General features: G+C 40.6%; 1 long non-coding RNA gene across 1 annotated transcript in view; it reads right to left on the minus strand.

Moving 5' to 3' along the window:
• Gm12602 (predicted gene 12602) overlaps window positions 1-1,171 on the minus strand; it is a 28,360-nt gene extending 27,189 nt beyond the window's left edge. The window contains exon 1 of the long non-coding RNA NR_151607.1: window positions 1,108-1,171. This is a non-coding gene — a long non-coding RNA (predicted gene 12602). The remainder of the gene's footprint in view (window positions 1-1,107) is intronic.
• Between the last annotated feature and the right edge of the window lie 5,258 nt (window positions 1,172-6,429).

Here is a 6,429-nt window from a genome sequence, read left to right on the forward strand (position 1 = left end):
TTAAAAGATAAACAAATTTCAAATGTTGGCACCTTATTTTGTGTGTATATGAGGGTGATATATACACATGTATATATATATATATTTGCATGTGTGTGAGCACATTTGTGTGCAGGCATGTATTCACCTGTGTACAGATATGCAGAAGCCTGAAGTTGCTGTCTCATGTCTTCTTCAGTCATTCTCCATCTCATATACGGAAGCAGGGACTCTCAATTGATCCCAGAGCTTACTGGTCATCTAGTCTAGCTAGCCAGCTTTGCCCCCCAGATCTGCTGCCTCTGGCTCCAAGTGCCAGGATTGCAGGTAGCTACCATATCTGCTCAGCTTTTACACAGATTCTGTTCATCTGAACTCCAGCCCTCAAACTTGCATGGCAAGGGCTTTATCCACTGAGTCCTCTTCCTAACCCAGTACTTTATTTTAAAAACAAGAATCACCGGTGAGCTGAAGGAAATGTGTCTGTTTCAAAAACTGCCCAGGCCCCTCCCACAGTGCTGCACTCTGACCTCTGGCCACTCGCAGGACTTAGTTTCTCACTGCCCTTTAATCATTTTCAATAATGGCATTTCTGCAAATGTAGCACACTGCTTCACATTGGGCATCTCGTCAGGATACATCCTCCAGCCTGATTTCAGCCATGTCTGAGAGCTTCCCGTTGCCCCTTTCTTATCTGTGAACATATAGAAAGTCTCTTTCACCCCTAACTGGGCTAAACTTAACATCCCTTGTGCTCTACTACTGCAATCTCTAGAGATCTCAAGTTCAAGTATCGTATTTTGTTCTTACTTAACTGAAGCTTGTTAAAAGCCACTAAACTTCCCCAAAGTAGAAGTCCTTTGCAGGTCTCCGTATTCTCGTTTCCTCCCCTTCCTCCTCCTCCTCCCCCTCTTCATCCTTTTTGTTTTCAAGACAGTGCTTTTCTGAGCAGACTTGAATGTTCTGGAACTCACTATATAGACCAGGCTTCTCTTGAACTCAGAGATCCCCCTGCCTCTGGGATCGAAGGGATATGTCAGCACCTCCGGCCATAATCACAACTCTCCATGCAGCTCATGCGACAGCACCAATGTACCCACCACCACCACCATCGTGACATGCACTTACCAAGTTCCAAGTGTCTCACACTAGCTCGGAGGACTCACCCTAGTCTCACAGATGAAGGAACAAATGTGATGGCATGCCATAGCCAATAGAGGGCACCCGAGACCCCAGTCCCAGCCCAGGCGCAGGGATCAGATTTCCACAGGCAGCAGTGAGTCAAATCCAATCCAAAGTTCACTCCCTAGTACCCAGTCATTCTTCAACACTGCATCTCTTTCCTTAGCGTCTTTCAGTTGGCAATCAAATGCAAGCCTAAGCAAGAGCCTTCTCCGCAGTGATTTTATGAGGATAGTAGAGTTGAAGACTAACTCCAGTTAGCCTTCCTGATCCACAGCGCCTGATTCAGACTTGGAAAAAACAGGCATGAGAGGCCTGACCCTCTGATAACCCCGCTAGGCAGTTTCTCGTGCAAACAGCAGTTTAACCAAATACGCCCTCTTGTTTTTTCTAGCGCTCTTTGTCATTGCAGTGAAATCCAAGTTGGGCTTCCCGTGAGAAATCAAGCAGCAAAGACTGGGAGATTTTGGTTTTTTGTCACCTATAAAAACGCAACGGAATGCCTTTTATTCTCTTTCAAGCAATCGTATTGCTTATCTACATGACTAAGAAATGGTGGAGCTCAGAGCAGGTCTGGTCTCTGCTCCTGCATCAGGATAGACGTTTCACAGGAATGTTTGAAGTTTCGGGTCAACAGCGGTCATTCTCAAAAACCAGTGTTTCTGCATTTTGCTTTACACACAAGGGCTTGTACTTCAGATATTGTTCCTGGCTTTATCTGATTACAAATATACAAGAGAAGTAGTTAAATGTTCAGAAAAGGTGAAGACCTGAGAATACATGAGGTCCTCTGTTGAGACTTGAATAATTTAAGTGAGGAGCAACGGGGAAGACGGTCCATATATTAATCATCAATCCAAGAGCACTGTGTCTGTGTGCACTGTCTTTCTCTGGCTAACACTGGTGAATTAATTGGTCACAATCTGATAAAGGAGTGTTCTAAAAGTTCATGGAAAAACATTAATGATGTCCGTCAGTCACAACTTGACCTTCGAACATTTTAGCTGTCACTTGCTTCAAAATGAATTATGTACTTGTGGTTAAAATTCGACACCCCTTTGTTTTGCACTTGCAACATAAATGGTTTAATCTTTGCCTAATGATGATTTCATTTCTCTAGTTTTTAAGCAAAGTTCCATTCCCTAGACATGTCTAATTCCTCCCTCAAAAATCTGTTTTTATATTCCTGACTTGTGAGATGTGCTGCCACCTGCTGGTCATTGGTATGTAATACATATGAATCTTTGTCAGCTCAGGAAAGAACCAAGGGGCTGGAGCGTTATTCTACAGTTACCTGAAGAACGTTACTACACAATGCATTTATCACTTTAGAACAGGACCTTTGGAATAAGCACTTTTCACACTATTTGCATCTTTCTCTTTCACATGGAAAGTTAATATTACTGGAGTGGTAGTTCTATGTTGAAGGCCAATTAAGGAGGGAGGAGGGAAAAAGCACTTTACTGCCCCCTGCTGCTCACGTTCCTTAGCATTTCACGCTCTTTTTATTTTTGACTGACATGAAGTAATTTCATGTGTTAGGAGTTACAGTGTGTTGTATCAATGCACCGGTACAGGGTGATGGTCATATCATTATGTTTGGCATATCTACCACTTCCAATATTTGTCATGTCTCTGCTAAGGACACTCAAAATCCTCTCTATAGGCTATTCTGAGTTATTTGATTCATTATCCTATTATGCTGTAGAACACCAGAAGCCATTTATCCTAACCAGCTCTACATATTTTATTTTAAAATAATAATAATAATTAATGATAATAATAAAAACTGTGTTCATTTTTCATTTGCTCAATTATTTATTCAATAAATGAATATAAATTATGCTGAGCCTCTGAACCATTCAAGATGACTGAGTTTCAAAATTATGATCAATGTGAGAAAAAAAGAAAAGAAAAGGGAAGAATTTCAAGTCAAGCCTGCATCGAGATAAGTTTCAAGGTGTTCCTGGAATGACCCATTTAGTGGTCAAAGCGATATCTGGAGAAAGGGAAAGGAGAAAGAAAAATGCAGGAAAAAAAAGAGTGAAAGAAAGAGGGAGGAGGATGGGGAAGTGTCAGTCACAGAGGACAGCCTGATGCTCCCTTTTACGTTAGTGCATCCTATGCGTGAAACTATTAAAACAAGGGCCAGACGGGGGTGACGAGAGCAAAATGATGGCCATTGCCGTCCGATGGTGTAGAATCCTCTCCTTGCATGTGGCCAAGGTCTCTGGGGAGGACAGCAAAGTGCACCCCTTGTCTCTTTTGTTAATGTGTTGCATAGGGACGCAGCTGCCACCCAGTTTGTGGTTTGGAGGAAAGAGGACACTTTGTTAGCTTTTCAGTTAAAGATACTTCATTCATTTTCATAATCACTAGTCCCAGTGTGGGGAAAATTGTGCATACTATTAACATGTAAAAAGTAATTTAAACTTTAAATTTAATTTAAAATTTAAGTATATGACAAAACTCAGAAAACATTATTCATTTACAATACTTTGCATAAATATGGGGTGTATATCTTATTTAAGAAATGAGATTAAATTCAACCAAGATGAATATATTGAAAACCATCAGACTTCGATGAAATAAACTGAAGCTGACATACATAAATGAAAGGGTTTGTGTGTGTGTGTGTGTGTGTGTGTGTGTGTGTGTGTGTGTGTTCTTGTATTGAAAGAATTAACATCACAGATGACCAAGCCTGCTCAGTCAGTCAACAGGTTCTCCAGCACGGGAGTGAGGATTAAAAAGAAAAAAAGACACTTAGACAACATTGTATCATGACCCCAGTCAATTCTGAGACTGAAGGCAAATTTAATTTTCCCAATCTGCTTTTTATACCATTTTAATTGCATGCAAGTATTAAGGGCAAGCAGCACAATAAGGAACAAGTAAGACATACACAAAGTCCTGTGGTTACTCCCATTGTGTCCCAGGGCTTGTCAGAATGGCCAAAACACCTGAGCCCACCTCTTTGTCCAAGCCCAAAATCTTGCTTGAAGTCTACTTCTATTATTCCACCCTAAGATTCAAATTCCTGCCTTAACCTACTTCCCTATTACAGACAAAAGTTAGAATCTCCCAGAAACGTACTTCCTCATCATGCCCTAAAGTCAGATTTCCTGCCTGAGCTTACGTCCTTGTCCTTGGCCAATGTCAGCACCCCAAAGAGCTCTCCACACACAAATGTGTCCTACAGGTGATAAACACCTCCAGCAAAGTGACTGGATACAAAATTAACTAAAAAAAAAAAAAAAAAAAAAAAAATCAGTAGTCCTCCTATGTGCAAGTGATAAACGGGCTGAGAAAGAAATCAGGCAAATAACATACTTCATGATAGGCACAAATAATATAAAATATCTTGGTGTAACTCTAACCAAGCAAGTGAAAGACCAGTGTGATTAGACCTAAAGTCTCTGAAGAAAAAAAGTTGAAGAAGGTATCAGAAGATGGAAAGGTCTCCCATCATGGTTCAGTAGGATTAACATTTAAAATAGTATCTTACCAAAAGCAATCTACAGACTCAATGTAATCCCCAGACCTAAAAAAAAAAAGAAAGAAGAAGAAGAAGGAGAAGAAGAAGAAGAAGAAGAAGAAGAAGAAGAAGAAGAAGAAGAAGAAGAAGAAGAAGAAGAAGAAGAAGAAGAAAAACAATTCTCAACTTCATTTAATGTAGTGGTTTCAATATTGTTGGCTCAGGGAGTGGCACTATTAGGAGGTGTGGCTTTGTTGAAGTGGGTGTGGTCTTGCTGGAGGAAGTGTGTCAATGTGGGGTTGGGCTCTAAGAGCTTCCTCCTAGCTGCCTGAGGATGGCGGTTTTCTCCTGTTTACCTTTAGAATGAGATGTAGAACTCTCAACTCCTCCAGCGCCATGCCTGCCTGGCACTGCCATGCTTCCTGCCATGATGGTAATGGGTCGAACCTCAGAATCAATAAGGCAGCCCCAATTAAGTTAAACTTTATAAGAGTTGCCTTGGTCATGGTGTCTCTTCACAGCTATGGAAACCCTAACTAAGACATATGGAAAAACAAAAGAACCCAGGATAGCTAAAACAATCCTGTACAATAAAAGACCTTCTGGATCCCTGATTTCAAACTATAATACAGAGCAATAATGATTTTAAAAAACCACATGATATTGGCATAAAACAGACAGATTGATCAGTGAAGTAGAATCAAAGACCCTGAAATAAACGCACACACCTACAGACACTTGATTTTTGAACAAAAAATAAAAGTATTTTCAACAAATGATGCCAGTCTAACTGTATGTCTGCATGGAGAAGAATGCAAATATATCTATATCACCCTGCACAAAACTCAAGTCCAAGTAGATCAAAGACCTCAACATAAAATCAGATACACTGAACCTAATAGAAGAGAAAGTGGGAAATACCCTTGAACATATTGGTACAGGAGACAAGTTCCTGAACAGAACACCAACAGTTCAGGCACTCAGGGCAACAATTAATAAATGAGGCCTCATGAAACTGAAAAGCTTCTGTAAAGCAAAGGACACTGTCAATGGGACAAAACAGCAGCCTACAGAATGAGAAAAGATCTTCATCAACTCTACATTCAACCTAGGGCTGGTATACTCTCTCTCTCTCTCTCTCTCTCTCTCTCTCCATATATATATATATATATAGTCAAGAAGTTACACACCAACAAACCAAATAACCCAATTTTAAAAATAGGGTACAGAATTAAAAAGAGAATTCTCAGTAGGGAACTCTTGAATAGACAAGAAGCACTTAAAGAAGTGCTTAACTTCCTTAGCCATCAGGGAAATGCAAATCGAAACAACTCTGAGGTTCCATCTTACACCCATGAGAATGGCTAAGATCAAAAACTCAAAGGGTAGCACACAGCACATGCTGGTGAGGTGGATCAAGGGAACACTCCTCCAGTGTTGCAAACTTGCACAACCACTTTGAAAATCAATGTGGGGGAAAGAATGAACAAAGGAAATGTGGTACTTCTACACAATAGAATACTACTCAGCTATTAAAAACAAAGACATTACAAAATTTGTAGGCAAATGGATGGAACTAGAAAATATCATCCTGACTGAAGTAACCCAGACCCAAAAATATAACCATGCGCCGGGCATGGTGGCGCACGTCTTTAATCCCAGCATTTGGGAGGCAGAGGCAGGTGGATTTCTGAGTTCAAGGCCAACCTGGTCTACAAAGTGAGTTCCAGGACAGCCAGGGCTACACAGAGAAACCCTGTCTCGAAAAAAACAAACAAACAAACAAATAA

The sequence above is a fragment of the Mus musculus genome, chromosome 4 (genome assembly GCF_000001635.26).
Source record: "Mus musculus strain C57BL/6J chromosome 4, GRCm38.p6 C57BL/6J".
In the NCBI taxonomy this organism is placed as follows: Eukaryota; Metazoa; Chordata; class Mammalia; order Rodentia; family Muridae; genus Mus; species Mus musculus.